The 19,833-nt window shown below is 41.6% G+C and overlaps 20 non-coding genes and 22 pseudogenes across 20 annotated transcripts; all 42 read left to right on the forward strand.

Moving 5' to 3' along the window:
- Window positions 1-182: 182 nt before the first annotated feature.
- LOC139066660 (5S ribosomal RNA) lies at window positions 183-301 on the forward strand. The gene has a single exon (XR_011519565.1). It is a non-coding gene; the product is annotated as a 5S ribosomal RNA (ribosomal RNA).
- A 355-nt stretch (window positions 302-656) lies between these two features.
- Window positions 657-775, forward strand: LOC139067667 (5S ribosomal RNA; annotated as a pseudogene).
- Window positions 776-1,130: 355 nt separating this feature from the next.
- LOC139067098 (5S ribosomal RNA) lies at window positions 1,131-1,249 on the forward strand (annotated as a pseudogene).
- A 355-nt stretch (window positions 1,250-1,604) lies between these two features.
- Window positions 1,605-1,723, forward strand: LOC139066605 (5S ribosomal RNA). The gene has a single exon (XR_011519508.1). It is a non-coding gene; the product is annotated as a 5S ribosomal RNA (ribosomal RNA).
- A 354-nt stretch (window positions 1,724-2,077) lies between these two features.
- Window positions 2,078-2,196, forward strand: LOC139067592 (5S ribosomal RNA; annotated as a pseudogene).
- Window positions 2,197-2,551: 355 nt separating this feature from the next.
- On the forward strand, window positions 2,552-2,670 carry LOC139066582 (5S ribosomal RNA). The gene has a single exon (XR_011519484.1). It is a non-coding gene; the product is annotated as a 5S ribosomal RNA (ribosomal RNA).
- Window positions 2,671-3,023: 353 nt separating this feature from the next.
- Window positions 3,024-3,142, forward strand: LOC139066694 (5S ribosomal RNA; annotated as a pseudogene).
- Window positions 3,143-3,497: 355 nt separating this feature from the next.
- Window positions 3,498-3,616, forward strand: LOC139067642 (5S ribosomal RNA; annotated as a pseudogene).
- A 353-nt stretch (window positions 3,617-3,969) lies between these two features.
- Window positions 3,970-4,088, forward strand: LOC139066831 (5S ribosomal RNA; annotated as a pseudogene).
- Window positions 4,089-4,443: 355 nt separating this feature from the next.
- LOC139067668 (5S ribosomal RNA) lies at window positions 4,444-4,562 on the forward strand (annotated as a pseudogene).
- Window positions 4,563-4,917: 355 nt separating this feature from the next.
- On the forward strand, window positions 4,918-5,036 carry LOC139066537 (5S ribosomal RNA). The gene has a single exon (XR_011519437.1). It is a non-coding gene; the product is annotated as a 5S ribosomal RNA (ribosomal RNA).
- Window positions 5,037-5,391: 355 nt separating this feature from the next.
- Window positions 5,392-5,510, forward strand: LOC139066607 (5S ribosomal RNA). Its single transcript, XR_011519510.1, has one exon. It is a non-coding gene; the product is annotated as a 5S ribosomal RNA (ribosomal RNA).
- Window positions 5,511-5,864: 354 nt separating this feature from the next.
- LOC139066583 (5S ribosomal RNA) lies at window positions 5,865-5,983 on the forward strand. The gene has a single exon (XR_011519485.1). It is a non-coding gene; the product is annotated as a 5S ribosomal RNA (ribosomal RNA).
- A 353-nt stretch (window positions 5,984-6,336) lies between these two features.
- On the forward strand, window positions 6,337-6,455 carry LOC139068355 (5S ribosomal RNA). The gene has a single exon (XR_011519954.1). It is a non-coding gene; the product is annotated as a 5S ribosomal RNA (ribosomal RNA).
- A 353-nt stretch (window positions 6,456-6,808) lies between these two features.
- Window positions 6,809-6,927, forward strand: LOC139067353 (5S ribosomal RNA; annotated as a pseudogene).
- A 353-nt stretch (window positions 6,928-7,280) lies between these two features.
- LOC139066648 (5S ribosomal RNA) lies at window positions 7,281-7,399 on the forward strand. The gene has a single exon (XR_011519552.1). It is a non-coding gene; the product is annotated as a 5S ribosomal RNA (ribosomal RNA).
- A 354-nt stretch (window positions 7,400-7,753) lies between these two features.
- Window positions 7,754-7,872, forward strand: LOC139066979 (5S ribosomal RNA; annotated as a pseudogene).
- Window positions 7,873-8,226: 354 nt separating this feature from the next.
- LOC139068356 (5S ribosomal RNA) lies at window positions 8,227-8,345 on the forward strand. Its single transcript, XR_011519955.1, has one exon. It is a non-coding gene; the product is annotated as a 5S ribosomal RNA (ribosomal RNA).
- A 353-nt stretch (window positions 8,346-8,698) lies between these two features.
- LOC139067354 (5S ribosomal RNA) lies at window positions 8,699-8,817 on the forward strand (annotated as a pseudogene).
- A 353-nt stretch (window positions 8,818-9,170) lies between these two features.
- On the forward strand, window positions 9,171-9,289 carry LOC139066656 (5S ribosomal RNA). The gene has a single exon (XR_011519561.1). It is a non-coding gene; the product is annotated as a 5S ribosomal RNA (ribosomal RNA).
- A 354-nt stretch (window positions 9,290-9,643) lies between these two features.
- LOC139066980 (5S ribosomal RNA) lies at window positions 9,644-9,762 on the forward strand (annotated as a pseudogene).
- Window positions 9,763-10,116: 354 nt separating this feature from the next.
- LOC139066832 (5S ribosomal RNA) lies at window positions 10,117-10,235 on the forward strand (annotated as a pseudogene).
- A 355-nt stretch (window positions 10,236-10,590) lies between these two features.
- LOC139066628 (5S ribosomal RNA) lies at window positions 10,591-10,709 on the forward strand. Its single transcript, XR_011519532.1, has one exon. It is a non-coding gene; the product is annotated as a 5S ribosomal RNA (ribosomal RNA).
- A 354-nt stretch (window positions 10,710-11,063) lies between these two features.
- Window positions 11,064-11,182, forward strand: LOC139067823 (5S ribosomal RNA; annotated as a pseudogene).
- A 353-nt stretch (window positions 11,183-11,535) lies between these two features.
- On the forward strand, window positions 11,536-11,654 carry LOC139066746 (5S ribosomal RNA; annotated as a pseudogene).
- A 353-nt stretch (window positions 11,655-12,007) lies between these two features.
- LOC139067888 (5S ribosomal RNA) lies at window positions 12,008-12,126 on the forward strand (annotated as a pseudogene).
- A 353-nt stretch (window positions 12,127-12,479) lies between these two features.
- Window positions 12,480-12,598, forward strand: LOC139066834 (5S ribosomal RNA; annotated as a pseudogene).
- A 354-nt stretch (window positions 12,599-12,952) lies between these two features.
- LOC139066981 (5S ribosomal RNA) lies at window positions 12,953-13,071 on the forward strand (annotated as a pseudogene).
- A 355-nt stretch (window positions 13,072-13,426) lies between these two features.
- LOC139066408 (5S ribosomal RNA) lies at window positions 13,427-13,545 on the forward strand. Its single transcript, XR_011519299.1, has one exon. It is a non-coding gene; the product is annotated as a 5S ribosomal RNA (ribosomal RNA).
- Window positions 13,546-13,900: 355 nt separating this feature from the next.
- LOC139066438 (5S ribosomal RNA) lies at window positions 13,901-14,019 on the forward strand. Its single transcript, XR_011519338.1, has one exon. It is a non-coding gene; the product is annotated as a 5S ribosomal RNA (ribosomal RNA).
- Window positions 14,020-14,374: 355 nt separating this feature from the next.
- Window positions 14,375-14,493, forward strand: LOC139066538 (5S ribosomal RNA). Its single transcript, XR_011519438.1, has one exon. It is a non-coding gene; the product is annotated as a 5S ribosomal RNA (ribosomal RNA).
- A 353-nt stretch (window positions 14,494-14,846) lies between these two features.
- On the forward strand, window positions 14,847-14,965 carry LOC139066409 (5S ribosomal RNA). The gene has a single exon (XR_011519300.1). It is a non-coding gene; the product is annotated as a 5S ribosomal RNA (ribosomal RNA).
- Window positions 14,966-15,320: 355 nt separating this feature from the next.
- On the forward strand, window positions 15,321-15,439 carry LOC139067643 (5S ribosomal RNA; annotated as a pseudogene).
- A 356-nt stretch (window positions 15,440-15,795) lies between these two features.
- Window positions 15,796-15,914, forward strand: LOC139067059 (5S ribosomal RNA; annotated as a pseudogene).
- A 353-nt stretch (window positions 15,915-16,267) lies between these two features.
- On the forward strand, window positions 16,268-16,386 carry LOC139066410 (5S ribosomal RNA). Its single transcript, XR_011519301.1, has one exon. It is a non-coding gene; the product is annotated as a 5S ribosomal RNA (ribosomal RNA).
- A 356-nt stretch (window positions 16,387-16,742) lies between these two features.
- On the forward strand, window positions 16,743-16,861 carry LOC139067060 (5S ribosomal RNA; annotated as a pseudogene).
- A 353-nt stretch (window positions 16,862-17,214) lies between these two features.
- On the forward strand, window positions 17,215-17,333 carry LOC139066555 (5S ribosomal RNA). The gene has a single exon (XR_011519457.1). It is a non-coding gene; the product is annotated as a 5S ribosomal RNA (ribosomal RNA).
- Window positions 17,334-17,686: 353 nt separating this feature from the next.
- On the forward strand, window positions 17,687-17,805 carry LOC139066412 (5S ribosomal RNA). The gene has a single exon (XR_011519303.1). It is a non-coding gene; the product is annotated as a 5S ribosomal RNA (ribosomal RNA).
- Window positions 17,806-18,159: 354 nt separating this feature from the next.
- On the forward strand, window positions 18,160-18,278 carry LOC139066674 (5S ribosomal RNA). Its single transcript, XR_011519579.1, has one exon. It is a non-coding gene; the product is annotated as a 5S ribosomal RNA (ribosomal RNA).
- Window positions 18,279-18,632: 354 nt separating this feature from the next.
- LOC139066436 (5S ribosomal RNA) lies at window positions 18,633-18,751 on the forward strand. Its single transcript, XR_011519333.1, has one exon. It is a non-coding gene; the product is annotated as a 5S ribosomal RNA (ribosomal RNA).
- A 353-nt stretch (window positions 18,752-19,104) lies between these two features.
- LOC139066833 (5S ribosomal RNA) lies at window positions 19,105-19,223 on the forward strand (annotated as a pseudogene).
- A 355-nt stretch (window positions 19,224-19,578) lies between these two features.
- LOC139067778 (5S ribosomal RNA) lies at window positions 19,579-19,697 on the forward strand (annotated as a pseudogene).
- Window positions 19,698-19,833: the final 136 nt, after the last annotated feature.

The raw sequence follows: 19,833 nt of genomic DNA on the forward strand, positions 1-19,833 counted from the left end.
GAGACAAAAAATGGGGTGGGAGCCGATTGTTACTCGAAAAAAAAGCAACTGTGATGAAGACAACTGTTTAACTTAGCCTTTTACCTCCATATGCAAGAATCTAGTCTTTGCAGTGGGCGACACAATCATACTTTGACATATACACAAGGGATTTTTCAGAGATTTTTCAAGGTGTGTCCTTCGCTTACGGCCATACCACCCTGAAAAAGCCCGATCCCGTCTGATCTCGGAAGCAATCCAGGGTTGGGCCTGGTCAGTACCTGTATGGGAGACCTCTTGGGAATACTAGGTGCTGTAAGCTTTTTCACTAATTTGTTATAAAATACAGTTTTTTTCACTTCACCATAGCTTTGAACAGCTTCGTCATTGAATAATTTTAAAGCCAGGTGTTCCACACGAACTGCACACACTTGTTGGTAATAAACCTCCTTTGATTTGTCCCTAGCAATAATGTCTCAGTGCTGGCATTTTAGAGACAAGAAATGGGGTGGGAGTTAATTGTTAAAGTCTAAAGAAGAGCAACAATGATGAAGACAACTGTTTAACTTAGCCTTTTACCTCTATGTGCAAGAATCTAGTCTTTGCAGTGGGCGACACAATCATACCTTGACAAATACACAAGGGATTTTTCAGAGATTTTTCAAGGTTTTTCCTTCGCTTACAGCCATACCACCCTGAAAAAGCCCGATCCCCTCTCATCTCGGAATCAATCCAGGGTTGGGCCTGGTCAGTACCTGTATGGGAGACCTCTTGGGAATACCAGGTGCTGTAAGATTTTTCACTAATTTGTTATAAAATACAGTTTTTTTCACTTCACCACATCTTTGAACAGCTTCGTCATTGAATAATTTTAAAGCCAGGTGTTCCACACGAACTGCACACACTTGTTGGTAATAAACCTCCTTTGATTTGTCCCTAGCAATAATGTCTCAGTGCTGGCATTTTAGAGACAAGAAATGGGGTGGGAGCCAATTGTTAGAGTCTAAAGAAGAGCAACAATGATGAAGACAACTGTTTAACTTAGCCTTTTACCTCTATATGCAAGAATCTAGTCTTTGCAGTGGGCGACACAATCATACCTTGACAAATACACAAGGGATTTTCCAGAGATGTTTCAAGGTTTTTCCTTCGCTTACAGCCATACCACCCTGAAAAAGCCCGATCCCCTCTGATCTCGGAATCAATCCAGGGTTGGGACTGGTCAGTACCTGTATGGGAGACCTCTTGGGAATACCAGGTGCTGTAAGCTTTTTCACTAATTTGTTATAAAATACAGTTTTTTTTTCACTTCACCACATCTTTGAACAGCTTCGTCATTGAATAATTTTAAAGCCAGGTGTTCCACACGAACTGCACACACTTGTTGGTAATAAACCTCCTTTGATTTGTCCCTAGCAATAATGTTTCAGTGCTGGCATTTTAGAGACAAAAAATGGGGTGGGAGCCGATTGTTACTCGAAAAAAAAGCAACTGTGATGAAGACAACTGTTTAACTTAGCCTTTTACCTCCATACGCAAGAATCTAGTCTTTGCAGTGGGCGACACAATCATACTTTGACATATACACAAGGGATTTTTCAGAGATTTTTCAAGGTGTGTCCTTCGCTTACGGCCATACCACCCTGAAAAAGCCCGATCCCGTCTGATCTCGGAAGCAATCCAGGGTTGGGCCTGGTCAGTACCTGTATGGGAGACCTCTTGGGAATACCAGGTGCTGTAAGTTTTTCACTAATTTGTTATAAAATACAGTTTTTTTCACTTCACCATAGCTTTGAACAGCTTCGTCATTGAATAATTTTAAAGCCAGGTGTTCCACACGAACTGCACACACTTGTTGGTAATAAACCTCCTTTGATTTGTCCCTAGCAATAATGTCTCAGTGCTGGCATTTTAGAGACAAGAAATGGGGTGGGAGCCAATTGTTAAAGTCTAAAGAAGAGCAACAATGATGAAGACAACTGTTTAACTTAGCCTTTTACCTCTATGTGCAAGAATCTAGTCTTTGCAGTGGGCGACACAATCATACCTTGACAAATACACAAGGGATTTTTCAGAGATTTTTCAAGGTTTTTCCTTCGCTTACAGCCATACCACCCTGAAAAAGCCTGATCCCCTCTCATCTCGGAATCAATCCAGGGTTGGGCCTGGTCAGTACCTGTATGGGAGACCTCTTGGGAATACCAGGTGCTGTAAGCTTTTTCACTAATTTGTTATAAAATACAGTTTTTTTCACTTCACCACATCTTTGAACAGCTTCGTCATTGAATAATTTTAAAACCAGGTGTTCCACACGAACTGCACACACTTGTTGGTAATAAACCTCCTTTGATTTGTCCCTAGCAATAATGTCTCAGTGCTGGCATTTTAGAGACAAGAAATGGGGTGGGAGCCAATTGTTAGAGTCTAAAGAAGAGCAACAATGATGAAGACAACTGTTTAACTTAGCCTTTTACCTCTATATGCAAGAATCTAGTCTTTGCAGTGGGCGACACAATCATACCTTGACAAATACACAAGGGATTTTCCAGAGATGTTTCAAGGTTTTTCCTTCGCTTACAGCCATACCACCCTGAAAAAGCCCGATCCCCTCTGATCTCGGAATCAATCCGGGGTTGGGCCTGGTCAGTACCTGTATGGGAGACCTCTTGGGAATACCAGGTGCTGTAAGCTTTTTCACTAATTTGTTATAAAATACAGTTTTTTTCACTTCACCACATCTTTGAACAGCTTCGTCATTGAATAATTTTAAAGCCAGGTGTTCCACACGAACTGCACACACTTGTTGGTAATAAACCTCCTTTGATTTGTCCCTAGCAATAATGTCTCAGTGCTGGCATTTTAGAGACAAGAAATGGGGTGGGAGCCGATTGTTACTCGAAAAAAGAGCAACAGTGATGAAGACAACTGTTTAACTTAGCCTTTTACCTCCATATGCAAGAATCTAGTCTTTGCAGTGGGGAACACAATCATACTTTGACATATACACACGGGATTTTTCAGAGATTTTTCAAGGTGTGTCCTTCGCTTACGGCCATACCACCCTGAAAAAGCCCGATCCCGTCTGATCTCGGAAGCAATCCAGGGTTGGGCCTGGTCAGTATCTGTATGGGAGACCTCTTGGGAATACCAGGTGCTGTAAGCTTTTTCACTAATTTGTTATAAAATACAGTTTTTTTCACTTCAACATAGCTTTGAACAGCTTCGTCATTGAATAATTTTAAAGCCAGGTGTTCCACACGAACTGCACACACTTGTTTGTAATAAACCTCCTTTCATTTGTCCCTAGCAATAATGTCTCAGTGCTGGCATTTTAGAGACAAGAAATGGGGTGGGAGCCAATTGTTAGAGTCTAAAGAAGAGCAACAATGATGAAGACAACTGTTTAACTTAGCCTTTTACCTCTATGTGCAAGAATCTAGTCTTTGCAGTGGGCGACACAATCATACCTTGACAAATACACAAAGGATTTTTCAGAGATTTTTCAAGGTTTTTCCTTCGCTTACAGCCATACCACCCTGAAAAAGCCCGATCCCCTCTCATCTCGGAATCAATCCAGGGTTGGGCCTGGTCAGTACCTGTATGGGAGACCTCTTGGGAATACCAGGTGCTGTAAACTTTTTCACTAATTTGTTATAAAATACAGTTTTTTTCACTTCACCACATCTTTGAACAGCTTCGTCATTGAATAATTTTAAAGCCAGGTGTTCCACACGAACTGCACACACTTGTTGGTAATAAACCTCCTTTGATTTGTCCCTAGCAATAATGTCTCAGTGCTGGCATTTTAGAGACAAGAAATGGGGTGGGAGCCGATTGTTACTCGAAAAAAGAGCAACAGTGATGAAGACAACTGTTTAACTTAGCCTTTTACCTCCATATGCAAGAATCTAGTCTTTGCAGTGGGCGACACAATCATTCTTTGACAAATACACAAGGGATTTTTCAGAGATTTTTCAAGGTGTGTCCTTCGCTTACGGCCATACCACCCTGAAAAAGCCCGATCCCGTCTGATCTCAGAAGCAATCCAGGGTTGGGCCTGGTCAGTACCTGTATGGGAGACCTCTTGGGAATACCAGGTGCTGTAAGCTTTTTCACTAATTTGTTATAAAATGCAGTTTTTTTCACTTCACCATAGCTTTGAACAGCTTCGTCATTGAATAATTTTAAAGCCAGGTGTTCCACACGAACTGCACACACTTGTTGGTAATAAACCTCCTTTGATTTGTCCCTAGCAATAATGTCTCAGTGCTGGCATTTTAGAGACAAGAAATGGGGTGGGAGTTAATTGTTAAAGTCTAAAGAAGAGCAACAATGATGAAGACAACTGTTTAACTTAGCCTTTTACCTCTATGTGCAAGAATCTAGTCTTTGCAGTGGGCGACACAATCATACCTTGACAAATACACAAGGGATTTTTCAGAGATTTTTCAAGGTTTTTCCTTAGCTTACAGCCATACCACCCTGAAAAAGCCCGATCCCCTCTCATCTCGGAATCAATCCAGGGTTGGGCCTGGTCAGTACCTGTATGGGAGACCTCTTGGGAATACCAGGTGCTGTAAGATTTTTCACTAATTTGTTATAAAATACAGTTTTTTTCACTTCACCACATCTTTGAACAGCTTCGTCATTGAATAATTTTAAAGCCAGGTGTTCCACACGAACTGCACACACTTGTTGGTAATAAACCTCCTTTGATTTGTCCCTAGCAATAATGTCTCAGTGCTGGCATTTTAGAGACAAGAAATGGGGTGGGAGCCAATTGTTAGAGTCTAAAGAAGAGCAACAATGATGAAGACAACTGTTTAACTTAGCCTTTTACCTCTATATGCAAGAATCTAGTCTTTGCAGTGGGCGACACAATCATACCTTGACAAATACACAAGGGATTTTCCAGAGATGTTTCAAGGTTTTTCCTTCGCTTACAGCCATACCACCCTGAAAAAGCCCGATCCCCTCTGATCTCGGAATCAATCCAGGGTTGGGCCTGGTCAGTACCTGTATGGGAGACCTCTTGGGAATACCAGGTGCTGTAAGCTTTTTCACTAATTTGTTATAAAATACAGTTTTTTTTTCACTTCACCACATCTTTGAACAGCTTCGTCATTGAATAATTTTAAAGCCAGGTGTTCCACACGAACTGCACACACTTGTTGGTAATAAACCTCCTTTGATTTGTCCCTAGCAATAATGTTTCAGTGCTGGCATTTTAGAGACAAAAAATGGGGTGGGAGCCGATTGTTACTCGAAAAAAAAGCAACTGTGATGAAGACAACTGTTTAACTTAGCCTTTTACCTCCATACGCAAGAATCTAGTCTTTGCAGTGGGCGACACAATCATACTTTGACATATACACAAGGGATTTTTCAGACATTTTTCAAGGTGTGTCCTTCGCTTACGGCCATACCACCCTGAAAAAGCCCGATCCCGTCTGATCTCGGAAGCAATCCAGGGTTGGGCCTGGTCAGTACCTGTATGGGAGACCTCTTGGGAATACCAGGTGCTGTAAGTTTTTCACTAATTTGTTATAAAATACAGTTTTTTTCACTTCACCATAGCTTTGAACAGCTTCGTCATTGAATAATTTTAAAGCCAGGTGTTCCACACGAACTGCACACACTTGTTGGTAATAAACCTCCTTTGATTTGTCCCTAGCAATAATGTCTCAGTGCTGGCATTTTAGAGACAAGAAATGGGGTGGGAGCCAATTGTTAGAGTCTAAAGAAGAGCAACAATGATGAAGACAACTGTTTAACTTAGCCTTTTACCTCTATATGCAAGAATCTAGTCTTTGCAGTGGGCGACACAATCATACCTTGACAAATACACAAGGGATTTTCCAGAGATGTTTCAAGGTTTTTCCTTCGCTTACAGCCATACCACCCTGAAAAAGCCCGATCCCCTCTGATCTCGGAATCAATCCGGGGTTGGGCCTGGTCAGTACCTGTATGGGAGACCTCTTGGGAATACCAGGTGCTGTAAGCTTTTTCACTAATTTGTTATAAAATACAGTTTTTTTCACTTCACCACATCTTTGAACAGCTTCGTCATTGAATAATTTTAAAGCCAGGTGTTCCACACGAACTGCACACACTTGTTGGTAATAAACCTCCTTTGATTTGTCCCTAGCAATAATGTCTCAGTGCTGGCATTTTAGAGACAAGAAATGGGGTGGGAGACGATTGTTACTCGAAAAAAGAGCAACAGTGATGAAGACAACTGTTTAACTTAGCCTTTTACCTCCATATGCAAGAATCTAGTCTTTGCAGTGGGGAACACAATCATACTTTGACATATACACACGGGATTTTTCAGAGATTTTTCAAGGTGTGTCCTTCGCTTACGGCCATACCACCCTGAAAAAGCCCGATCCCGTCTGATCTCGGAATCAATCCAGGGTTGGGCCTGGTCAGTACCTGTATGGGAGACCTCTTGGGAATACCAGGTGCTGTAAGCTTTTTCACTAATTTGTTATAAAATACAGTTTTTTTGACTTCACCACATCTTTGAACAGCTTCGTCATTGAATAATTTTAAAGCCAGGTGTTCCACACGAACTGCACACACTTGTTGGTAATAAACATCCTTTGAATTGTCCCTAGCAATAATGTCTCAGTGCTGGCATTTTAGAGACAAGAAATGGGGTGGGAGCCGATTGTTACTCGAAAAAAGAGCAACAGTGATGAAGACAACTGTTTAACTTAGCCTTTTACCTCCATATGCAAGAATCTAGTCTTTGCAGTGGGTGACACAATCATACTTTGACATATACACAAGGGATTTTTCAGAGATTGTTCAAGGTGTGTCTTTCGCTTATGACCAAACCACCCTGAAAAACCCCGATCCCGTCTGATCTCGGAAGCAATCCAGGGTTGGGCCTGGTCAGTACCTGTATGGGAGACCTCTTGGGAATACCAGGTGCTGTAAGCTTTTTCACTAATTTGTTATAAAATACAGTTTTTTTCACTTCACCACATCTTTGAACAGCTTCGTCATTGAATAATTTTAAAGCCAGGTGTTCCACACGAACTGCACACACTTGTTGGTAATAAACCTCCTTTGATTTGTCCCTAGCAATAATGTCTCAGTGCTGGCATTTTAGAGACAAGAAATGGGGTGGGAGCCGATTCTTACTCGAAAAAAGAGCAACAGTGATGAAGACAACTGTTTAACTTAGCCTTTTACCTCCATATGCAAGAATCTAGTCTTTGCAGTGGGCGACACAATCAAACTTTGACATATACACAAGGGATTTTTCAGAGATTTTTCAAGGTGTGTCCTTCGCTTACGGCCATACCACCCTGAAAAAGCCCGATCCCGTCTGGTCTCGGAAGCAATCCAGGGTTGGGCCTGGTCAGTACCTGTATGGGAGACCTCTTGGGAATACCAGGTGCTGTAAGCTTTTTCACTAATTTGTTATAAAATACAGTTTTTTTCACTTCACCACATCTTTGAACAGCTTCGTCATTGAATAATTTTAAAGCCAGGTGTTCCACACGAACTGCACACACTTGTTGGTAATAAACCTCCTTTTATTTGTCCCTAGCAATAATGTCTCAGTGCTGGCATTTAGAGACAAGAAATGGGGTGGGAGCCAGTTGTTAGAGTCTAAAGAAGAGCAACAATGATGAAGACAACTGTTTAACTTAGCCTTTTACCTCTATATGCAAGAATCTAGTCTTTGCAGTGGGCGACACAATCATACCTTGACAAATACAGAAGGGATTTTCCAGAGATGTTTCAAGGTTTTTCCTTCGCATACAGCCATACCACCCTGAAAAAGCCCGATCCCCTCTGATCTTGGAATCAATCCAGGGTTGGGCCTGGATAGTACCTGTATGGGAGACCTCTTGGGAATACCAGGTGCTGTAAGCTTTTTCACTAATTTGTTATAAAATACAGTTTTTTTTCACTTCACCACATCTTTGAACAGCTTCGTCATTGAATAATTTTAAAGCCAGGTGTTCCACACGAACTGCACACACTTGTTGGTAATAAACCTCCTTTGATTTGTCCCTAGCAATAATGTCTCAGTGCTGGCATTTTAGAGACAAAAAATGGGGTGGGAGCCGATTGTTACTCGAAAAAAAAGCAACTGTGATGAAGACAACTGTTTAACTTAGCCTTTTACCTCCATATGCAAGAATCTAGTCTTTGCAGTGGGCGACACAATCATACTTTGACATATACACAAGGGATTTTTCAGAGATTTTTCAAGGTGTGTCCTTCGCTTACGGCCATACCACCCTGAAAAAGCCCGATCCCGTCTGATCTCGGAATCAATCCAGGGTTGGGCCTGGTCAGTACCTGTATGGGAGACCTCTTGGGAATACCAGGTGCTGTAAGCTTTTTCACTAATTTGTTATAAAATACAGTTTTTTTGACTTCACCACATCTTTGAACAGCTTCGTCATTGAATAATTTTAAAGCCAGGTGTTCCACACGAACTGCACACACTTGTTGGTAATAAACATCCTTTGAATTGTCCCTAGCAATAATGTCTCAGTGCTGGCATTTTAGAGACAAGAAATGGGGTGGGAGCCGATTGTTACTCGAAAAAAGAGCAACAGTGATGAAGACAACTGTTTAACTTAGCCTTTTACCTCCATATGCAAGAATCTAGTCTTTGCAGTGGGTGACACAATCATACTTTGACATATACACAAGGGATTTTTCAGAGATTGTTCAAGGTGTGTCTTTCGCTTATGACCAAACCACCCTGAAAAACCCCGATCCCGTCTGATCTCGGAAGCAATCCAGGGTTGGGCCTGGTCAGTACCTGTATGGGAGACCTCTTGGGAATACCAGGTGCTGTAAGCTTTTTCACTAATTTGTTATAAAATACAGTTTTTTTCACTTCACCACATCTTTGAACAGCTTCGTCATTGAATAATTTTAAAGCCAGGTGTTCCACACGAACTGCACACACTTGTTGGTAATAAACCTCCTTTGATTTGTCCCTAGCAATAATGTCTCAGTGCTGGCATTTTAGAGACAAGAAATGGGGTGGGAGCCGATTCTTACTCGAAAAAAGAGCAACAGTGATGAAGACAACTGTTTAACTTAGCCTTTTACCTCCATATGCAAGAATCTAGTCTTTGCAGTGGGCGACACAATCAAACTTTGACATATACACAAGGGATTTTTCAGAGATTTTTCAAGGTGTGTCCTTCGCTTACGGCCATACCACCCTGAAAAATCCCGATCCCGTCTGGTCTCGGAAGCAATCCAGGGTTGGGCCTGGTCAGTACCTGTATGGGAGACCTCTTGGGAATACCAGGTGCTGTAAGCTTTTTCACTAATTTGTTATAAAATACAGTTTTTTTCACTTCACCACATCTTTGAACAGCTTCGTCATTGAATAATTTTAAAGCCAGGTGTTCCACACGAACTGCACACACTTGTTGGTAATAAACCTCCTTTTATTTGTCCCTAGCAATAATGTCTCAGTGCTGGCATTTAGAGACAAGAAATGGGGTGGGAGCCAGTTGTTAGAGTCTAAAGAAGAGCAACAATGATGAAGACAACTGTTTAACTTAGCCTTTTACCTCTATATGCAAGAATCTAGTCTTTGCAGTGGGCGACACAATCATACCTTGACAAATACAGAAGGGATTTTCCAGAGATGTTTCAAGGTTTTTCCTTCGCATACAGCCATACCACCCTGAAAAAGCCCGATCCCCTCTGATCTTGGAATCAATCCAGGGTTGGGCCTGGATAGTACCTGTATGGGAGACCTCTTGGGAATACCAGGTGCTGTAAGCTTTTTCACTAATTTGTTATAAAATACAGTTTTTTTTCACTTCACCACATCTTTGAACAGCTTCGTCATTGAATAATTTTAAAGCCAGGTGTTCCACACGAACTGCACACACTTGTTGGTAATAAACCTCCTTTGATTTGTCCCTAGCAATAATGTCTCAGTGCTGGCATTTTAGAGACAAAAAATGGGGTGGGAGCCGATTGTTACTCGAAAAAAAAGCAACTGTGATGAAGACAACTGTTTAACTTAGCCTTTTACCTCCATATGCAAGAATCTAGTCTTTGCAGTGGGCGACACAATCATACTTTGACATATACACAAGGGATTTTTCAGAGATTTTTCAAGGTGTGTCCTTCGCTTACGGCCATACCACCCTGAAAAAGCCCGATCCCGTCTGATCTCAGAAGCAATCCAGGGTTGGGCCTGGTCAGTACCTGTATGGGAGACCTCTTGGGAATACCAGGTGCTGTAAGCTTTTTCACTAATTTGTTATAAAATACAGTTTTTTTCACTTCACCATAGCTTTGAACAGCTTCGTCATTGAATAATTTTAAAGCCAGGTGTTCCACACGAACTGCACACACGTGTTGGTAATAAACCTCCTTTCATTTGTCCCTAGCAATAATGTCTCAGTGCTGGCATTTTAGAGACAAGAAATGGGGTGGGAGCCAATTGTTAAAGTCTAAAGAAGAGCAACAATGATGAAGACAACTGTTTAACTCAGCCTTTTACCTCTATGTGCAAGAATCTAGTCTTTGCAGTGGGCGACACAATCATACCTTGACAAATACACAAGGGATTTTTCAGAGATTTTTCAAGGTTTTTCCTTCGCTTACAGCCATACCACCCTGAAAAAGCCCGATCCCCTCTGATCTTGGAATCAATCCAGGGTTGGGCCTGGATAGTACCTGTATGGGAGACCTCTTGGGAATACCAGGTGCTGTAAGCTTTTTCACTAATTTGTTATAAAATACAGTTTTTTTTCACTTCACCACATCTTTGAACAGCTTCGTCATTGAATAATTTTAAAGCCAGGTGTTCCACACGAACTGCACACACTTGTTGGTAATAAACCTCCTTTGATTTGTCCCTAGCAATAATGTCTCAGTGCTGGCATTTTAGAGACAAGAAATGGGGTGGGAGCCGATTGTTACTCTAAAAAAGAGCAACAGTGATGAAGACAACTGTTTAACTTAGCCTTTTAACTCCATATGCAAGAATCTAGTCTTTGCAGTGGGCGAAACAATCATACTTTGACAGATACACAAGGGATTTTTCAGAGATTTTTCAAGGTGTGTCCTTCGCTTACGGCCATACCACACTGAAAAAGCTCGATCCCGTTTTATCTCGGAAGCAATCCAGGGTTGGGCCTGGTCAGTACCTGTATGGGAGACCTCTTGGGAATACCAGGTGCTGTAAGCTTTTTCACTAATTTGTTATAAAATACAGTTTTTTTCACTTCACCACATCTTTGAACAGCTTCGTCATTGAATAATTTTAAAGCCAGGTGTTCCACACGAACTGCACACACTTGTTGGTAATTAACCTCCTTTGATTTGTCCCTAGCAATAATGTCTCAGTGCTGGCATTTTAGAGACAAGAAATGGGGTGGGAGCCGATTGTTACTCGAAAAAAGAGCAACAGTGATGAAGACAACTGTTTAACTTACCCTTTTACCTCCATATGCAAGAATCTAGTCTTTGCAGTGGGCAACACAATCATACTTTGACATATACACAAGGGATTTTTCAGAGATTTTTCAAGGTGTGTCTTTCGCTTACGGCCATACCACCCTGAAAAAGCCCGATCCCGCCTGATCTCGGAAGCAATCCAGGGTTGGGCCTGGTCAGTACCTGTATGGGAGACCTCTTGGGAATACCAGGTGCTGTAAGCTTTTTCATTAATTTGTTATAAAATACAGTTTTTTTCACTTCACCACATCTTTGAACAGCTTCGTCATTGAATAATTTTAAAGCCAGGTGTTCCACACGAACTGCACACACTTGTTGGTAATAAACATCCTTTGAATTGTCCCTAGCAATAATGTCTCAGTGCTGGCATTTTAGAGACAAGAAATGAGGTGGGAGCCGATTGTTACTCGAAAAAAGAGCAACAGTGATGAAGACAACTGTTTAACTTAGCCTTTTACCTCCATATGCAAGAATCTAGTCTTTGCAGTGAGTGACACAATCATACTTTGACATATACACAAGGGATTTTTCAGAGATTGTTCAAGGTGTGTCTTTCGCTTATGACCAAACCACCCTGAAAAACCCCGATCCCGTCTGATCTCGGAAGCAATCCAGGGTTGGGCCTCGTCAGTACCTGTATGGGAGACCTCTTGGGAATACCAGGTGCTGTAAGCTTTTTCACTAATTTGTTATAAAATACAGTTTTTTTCACTTCACCACATCTTTGAACAGCTTCGTCATTGAATAATTTTAAAGCCAGGTGTTCCACACGAACTGCACACACTTGTTGGTAATAAACCTCCTTTGATTTGTCCCTAGCAATAATGTCTCAGTGCTGGCATTTTAGAGACAAGAAATGGGGTGGGAGCCGATTCTTACTCGAAAAAAGAGCAACAGTGATGAAGACAACTGTTTAACTTAGCCTTTTACCTCCATATGCAAGAATCTAGTCTTTGCAGTGGGCGACACAATCATACTTTGACATATACACAAGGGATTTTTCAGAGATTTTTCAAGGTGTGTCCTTCGCTTACGGCCATACCACCCTGAAAAAGCCCGATCCCGTCTGATCTCGGAAGCAATCCAGGGTTGGGCCTGGTCAGTACCTGTATGGGAGACCTCTTGGGAATACCAAGTGCTGTAAGCTTTTTCACTAATTTGTTATAAAATACAGTTTTTTTCACTTCACCACATCTTTGAACAGCTTCGTCATTGAATAATTTTAAAGCCAGGTGTTCCACACGAACTGCACACACTTGTTGGTAATAAACCTCCTTTTATTTGTCCCTAGCAATAATGTCTCAGTGCTGGCATTTAGAGACAAGAAATGGGGTGGGAGCCAGTTGTTAGAGTCTAAAGAAGAGCAACAATGATGAAGACAACTGTTTAACTTAGCCTTTTACCTCTATATGCAAGAATCTAGTCTTTGCAGTGGGCGACACAATCATACCTTGACAAATACAGAAGGGATTTTCCAGAGATGTTTCAAGGTTTTTCCTTCGCATACAGCCATACCACCCTGAAAAAGCCCGATCCCCTCTGATCTTGGAATCAATCCAGGGTTGGGCCTGGATAGTACCTGTATGGGAGACCTCTTGGGAATACCAGGTGCTGTAAGCTTTTTCACTAATTTGTTATAAAATACAGTTTTTTTTTCACTTCACCACATCTTTGAACAGCTTCGTCATTGAATAATTTTAAAGCCAGGTGTTCAACACGAACTGCACACACTTGTTGGTAATAAACCTCCTTTGATTTGTCCCTAGCAATAATGTCTCAGTGCTGGCATTTTAGAGACAAAAAATGGGGTGGGAGCCGATTGTTACTCGAAAAAAAAGCAACTGTGATGAAGACAACTGTTTAACTTAGCCTTTTACCTCCATATGCAAGAATCTAGTCTTTGCAGTGGGCGACACAATCATACTTTGACATATACACAAGGGATTTTTCAGAGATTTTTCAAGGTGTGTCCTTCGCTTACGGCCATACCACCCTGAAAAAGCCCGATCCCGTCTGATCTCGGAAGCAATCCAGGGTTGGGCCTGGTCAGTACCTGTATGGGAGACCTCTTGGGAATACCAGGTGCTGTAAGCTTTTTCACTAATTTGTTATAAAATACAGTTTTTTTCACTTCACCATAGCTTTGAACAGCTTCGTCATTGAATAATTTTAAAGCCAGGTGTTCCACACGAACTGCACACACTTGTTGGTAATAAACCTCCTTTCATTTGTCCCTAGCAATAATGTCTCAGTGCTGGCATTTTAGAGACAAGAAATGGGGTGGGAGCCAATTGTTAGAGTCTAAAGAAGAGCAACAGTGATGAAGACAACTGTTTAACTTAGCCTTTTACCTCCATATGCAAGAGTCTAGTCTTTGCAGTGGGCGACACAATCATACTTTGACATATACACAAGGGATTTTTCAGAGATTTTTCAAGCTGTGTCCTTCGCTTACGGCCATACCACCCTGAAAAAGCCCGATCCCGTCTGATCTCGGAAGCAATCCAGGGTTGGGCCTGGTCAGTACCTGTATGGGAGACCTCTTGGGAAAACCAGGTGCTGTAAGCTTTTTCACTAATTTGTTATAAAATACAGTTTTTTTCACTTCACCACATCTTTGAACAGCTTCGTCATTGAATATTTTTAAAGCCAGGTGTTCCACACGAACTGCACACACTTGTTGGTAATAAACCTCCTTTTATTTGTCCCTAGCAATAATGTCTCAGTGCTGGCATTTTAGAGACAAGAAATGGGGTGGGAGCCAATTGTTAGAGTCTAAAGAAGAGCAACAATGATGAAGACAACTGTTTAACTTAGCCTTTTACCTCTATATGCAAGAATCTAGTCTTTGCAGTGGGCGACACAATCATACCTTGACAAATACACAAGGGATTTTCCAGAGATGTTTCAAGGTTTTTCCTTCGCTTACAGCCATACCACCCTGAAAAAGCCCGATCCCCTCTGATCTCGGAATCAATCCAGGGTTGGGCCTGGTCAGTACCTGTATGGGAGACCTCTTGGGAATACCAGGTGCTGTAAGCTTTTTCACTAATTTGTTATAAAATACAGTTTTTTTCACTTCACCACATCTTTGAACAGCTTCGTCATTGAATAATTTTAAAGCCAGGTGTTCCACACGAACTGCACACACTTGTTGGTAATAAACCTCCTTTGATTTGTCCCTAGCAATAATGTCTCAGTGCTGGCATTTTAGAGACAAGAAATGGGGTGGGAGCCGATTGTTACTCGAAAAAAGAGCAACAGTGATGAAGACAACTGTTTAACTTAGCCTTTTACCTCCATATGCAAGAATCTAGTCTTTGCAGTGGGCGACACAATCATACTTTGACATATACACAAGGGATTTTTCAGAGATTTTTCAAGGTGTGTCCTTCGCTTACGGCCATACCACCCTGAAAAAGCCCGATCCCGTCTGATCTCGGAAGCAATCCAGGGTTGGGCCTGGTCAGTACCTGTATGGGAGACCTCTTGGGAATACCAGGTGCTGTAAGCTTTTTCACTAATTTGTTATAAAATACAGTTTTTTTCACTTCACCATAGCTTTGAACAGCTTCGTCATTGAATAATTTTAAAGCCAGGTGTTCCACACGAACTGCACACACTTGTTGGTAATAAACCTCCTTTCATTTGTCCCTAGCAATAATGTCTCAGTGCTGGCATTTTAGAGACAAGAAATGGGGTGGGAGCCAATTGTTAGAGTCTAAAGAAGAGCAACAATGATGAAGACAACTGTTTAACTTAGCCTTTTACCTCTATGTGCAAGAATCTAGTCTTTGCAGTGGGCGACACAATCATACCTTGACAAATACACAAGGGATTTTTCAGAGATTTTTCAAGGTTTTTCCTTCGCTTACAGCCATACCACCCTGAAAAAGCCCGATCCCCTCTCATCTCGGAATCAATCCAGGGTTGGGCCTGGTCAGTACCTGTATGGGAGACCTCTTGGGAATACCAGGTGCTGTAAACTTTTTCACTAATTTGTTATAAAATACAGTTTTTTTTCACTTCACCACATCTTTGAACAGCTTCGTCATTGAATAATTTTAAAGCCAGGTGTTCCACACGAATTGCACACACTTGTTGGTAATAAACCTCCTTTGATTTGTCCCTAGCAATAATGTCTCAGTGCTGGCATTTTAGAGACAAGAAATGGGGTGGGAGCCAATTGTTAGAGTCTAAAGAAGAGCAACAATGATGAAGACAACTGTTTAACTTAGCCTTTTACCTCTATATGCAAGAATCTAGTCTTTGCAGTGGGCGACACAATCATACCTTGACAAATACACAAGGGATTTTTCAGAGATTTTTCAAGGTTTTTCCTTCGCTTACAGCCATACCACCCTGAAAAAGCCCGATCCCCTCTGATCTCGGAATCAATCCAGGTTTGGGCCTGGTCAGTACCTGTATGGGAGACCTTTTGGGAATACCAGGTGCTGTAAGCTTTTTCACTAATTTGTTATAAAATACAGTTTTTTTCACTTCACCACAGCTTTGAACAGCTTCGTCATTGAATAATTTTAAAGCCAGGTGTTCCACACGAACTGCACACACTTGTTGGTAATAAACCTCCTTTGAATTGTCCCTAGCAATAATGTCTCAGTGCTGGCATTTTAGAGACAAGAAATGGGGTGGGAGCCGATTGTTACTCGAAAAAAGAGCAACAGTGATGAAGACAACTGTTTAACTTAGCCTTTTACCTCCATATGCAAGAATCTAGTCTTTGCAGTGGGCGACACAATCATTCTTTGACATATACACAAGGGATTTTTCAGAGATTTTTCAAGGTGTGTCCTTCGCTTACGGCCATACCACCCTGAAAAAGCCCGATCCCGTCTGATCTCGGAAGCAATCCAGGGTTGGGCCTGGTCAGTACCTGTATGGGAGACCTCTTGGGAATACCAGGTGCTGTAAGCTTTTTCACTAATTTGTTATAAAATACAGTTTTTTTTCACTTCACCACATCTTTGAACAGCTTCGTCATTGAATAATTTTAAAGCCAGGTGTTCCACACGAATTGCACACACTTGTTGGTAATAAACCTCCTTTGATTTGTCCCTAGCAATAATGTCTCAGTGCTGGCATTTTAGAGACAAGAAATGGGGTGGGAGCCAATTGTTAGAGTCTAAAGAAGAGCAACAATGATGAAGACAACTGTTTAACTTAGCCTTTTACCTCTATATGCAAGAATCTAGTCTTTGCAGTGGGCGACACAATCATACCTTGACAAATACACAAGGGATTTTTCAGAGATTTTTCAAGGTTTTTCCTTCGCTTACAGCCATACCACCCTGAAAAAGCCCGATCCCCTCTGATCTCGGAATCAATCCAGGTTTGGGCCTGGTCAGTACCTGTATGGGAGACCTTTTGGGAATACCAGGTGCTGTAAGCTTTTTCACTAATTTGTTATAAAATACAGTTTTTTTCACTTCACCACAGCTTTGAACAGCTTCGTCATTGAATAATTTTAAAGCCAGGTGTTCCACACGAACTGCACACACTTGTTGGTAATAAACCTCCTTTGAATTGTCCCTAGCAATAATGTCTCAGTGCTGGCATTTTAGAGACAAGAAATGGGGTGGGAGCCGATTGTTACTCGAAAAAAGAGCAACAGTGATGAAGACAACTGTTTAACTTAGCCTTTTACCTCCATATGCAAGAATCTAGTCTTTGCAGTGGGCGACACAATCATACTTTGACATATACACAAGGGATTTTTCAGAGATTTTTCAAGGTGTGTCTTTCGCTTATGGCCAAACCACCCTGAAAACCCCCGATCCCGTCTGATCTCGGAAGCAATCCAGGGTTGGGCCTGGTCAGTACCTGTATGGGAGACCTCTTGGGAATACCAGGTGCTGTAAGCTTTTTCACTAATTTGTTATAAAATACAGTTTTTTTCACTTCACCACATCTTTGAACAGCTTCGTCATTGAATAATTTTAAAGCCAGGTGTTCCACACGAACTGCACACACTTGTTGGTAATAAACCTCCTTTGATTTGTCCCTAGCAATAATGTCTCAGTGCTGGCATTTTAGAGACAAGAAATGGGGTGGGAGCCGATTCTTACTCGAAAAAAGAGCAACAGTGATGAAGACAACTGTTTAACTTAGCCTTTTACCTCCATATGCAAGAATCTAGTCTTTGCAGTGGGCGACACAATCATACTTTGACATATACACAAGGGATTTTTCAGAGATTTTTCAAGGTGTGTCCTTCGCTTACGGCCATACCACCCTGAAAAAGCCCGATCCCGTCTGATCTCGGAAGCAATCCAGGGTTGGGCCTGGTCAGTACCTGTATGGGAGACCTCTTGGGAATACCAGGTGCTGTAAGCTTTTTCACTAATTTGTTATAAAATACAGTTTTTTTCACTTCACCACATCTTTGAACAGCTTCGTCATTGAATAATTTTAAAGCCAGGTGTTCCACACGAACTGCACACACTTGTTGGTAATAAACCTCCTTTTATTTGTCCCTAGCAATAATGTCTCAGTGCTGGCATTTAGAGACAAGAAATGGGGTGGGAGCCAATTGTTAGAGTCTAAAGAAGAGCAACAATGATGAAGACAACTGTTTAACTTAGCCTTTTACCTCTATATGCAAGAATCTAGTCTTTGCAGTGGGCGACACAATCATACCTTGACAAATACAGAAGGGATTTTCCAGAGATGTTTCAAGGTTTTTCCTTCGCTTATAGCCATACCACCCTGAAAAAGCCCGATCCCCTCTGATCTCGGAATCAATCCAGGGTTGGGCCTGGCCAGTACCTGTATGGGAGACCTCTTGGGAATACCAGGTGCTGTAAGCTTTTTCACTAATTTGTTATAAAATACAGTTTTTTTTCACTTCACCACATCTTTGAACAGCTTCGTCATTGAATAATTTTAAAGCCAGGTGTTCCACACGAACTGCACACACTTGTTGGTAATAAACCTCCTTTGATTTGTCCCTAGCAATAATGTCTCAGTGCTGGCATTTTAGAGACAAAAAATGGGGTGGGAGCCGATTGTTACTCGAAAAAAAAGCAACTGTGAAGAAGACAACTGTTTAACTTAGCCTTTTACCTCCATATGCAAGAATCTAGTCTTTGCAGTGGGCGACACAATCATACTTTGACATATACACAAGGGATTTTTCAGAGATTTTTCAAGGTGTGTTCTCCGCTTACAGCCATACCACCCTGAAAAAGCCCGATCCCGTCTGATCTCGGAAGCAATCCAGGGTTGGGCCTGGTCAGTACCTGTATGGGAGACCTCTTGGGAATACCAGGTGCTGTAAGCTTTTTCACTAATTTGTTATAAAATACAGTTTTTTTCACTTCACCATAGCTTTGAACAGCTTCGTCATTGAATAATTTTAAAGCCAGGTGTTCCACACGAACTGCACACACTTGTTGGTAATAAACCTCCTTTCATTTGTCCCTAGCAATAATGTCTCAGTGCTGGCATTTTAGAGACAAGAAATGGGGTGGGAGCCGATTGTTACTCGAAAAAAGAGCAACAGTGATGAAGACAACTGTTTAACTTAGCCTTTTACCTCCATATGCAAGAATCTAGTCTTTGCAGTGGGCAACACAATCATACTTTGACATATACTCAAGGGATTTTTCAGAGATTTTTCAAGGAGTGTCTTTCGCTTACGGCCATACCACCCTGAAAAAGCCCGATCCCGTCTGATCTCAGAAGCAATCCAGGGTTGGGCCTGGTCAGTACCTGTATGGGAGACCTCTTGGGAATACCAGGTGCTGTAAGCTTTTTCACTAATTTGTTATAAAATACAGTTTTTTTCACTTCACCACATCTTTGAACAGCTTCGTCACTGAATAATTTTAAAGCCAGGTGTTCCACACGAACTGCACACACTTGTTGGTAATAAACCTCCTTTGATTTGTCCCTAGCACTAATGTCTCAGTGCTGGCATTTTAGAGACAAGAAATGGGGTGGGAGCCAATTGTTAGAGTCTAAAGAAGAGCAACAATGATGAAGACAACTGTTTAACTTAGCCTTTTACCTCTATATGCAAGAATCTAGTCTTTGCAGTGGGCGACACAATCATACCTTGACAAATACACAGGGGATTTTTCAGAGATTTTTCAAGGTTTTTCCTTCGCTTACGGCCATACCATCCTGAAAAAGCCCGATCCTGTCTGATTTCGGAAGCAATCCAGGGTTGGGCCTGGTCAGTACCTGTATGGGAGACCTCTTGGGTATACCAGGTGCTGTAAGCTTTTTCACTAATTTGTTATAAAATACAGTTTTTTTCACTTCACCACATCTTTGAACAGCTTGGTCATTGAATAATTTTAAAGCCAGGTGTTCCACACGAACTGCACACACTTGTTGGTAATAAACCTCCTTTGATTT

The sequence above is a fragment of the Nothobranchius furzeri genome, chromosome 2 (genome assembly GCF_043380555.1).
Source record: "Nothobranchius furzeri strain GRZ-AD chromosome 2, NfurGRZ-RIMD1, whole genome shotgun sequence".
NCBI classification, from domain to species: Eukaryota; Metazoa; Chordata; class Actinopteri; order Cyprinodontiformes; family Nothobranchiidae; genus Nothobranchius; species Nothobranchius furzeri.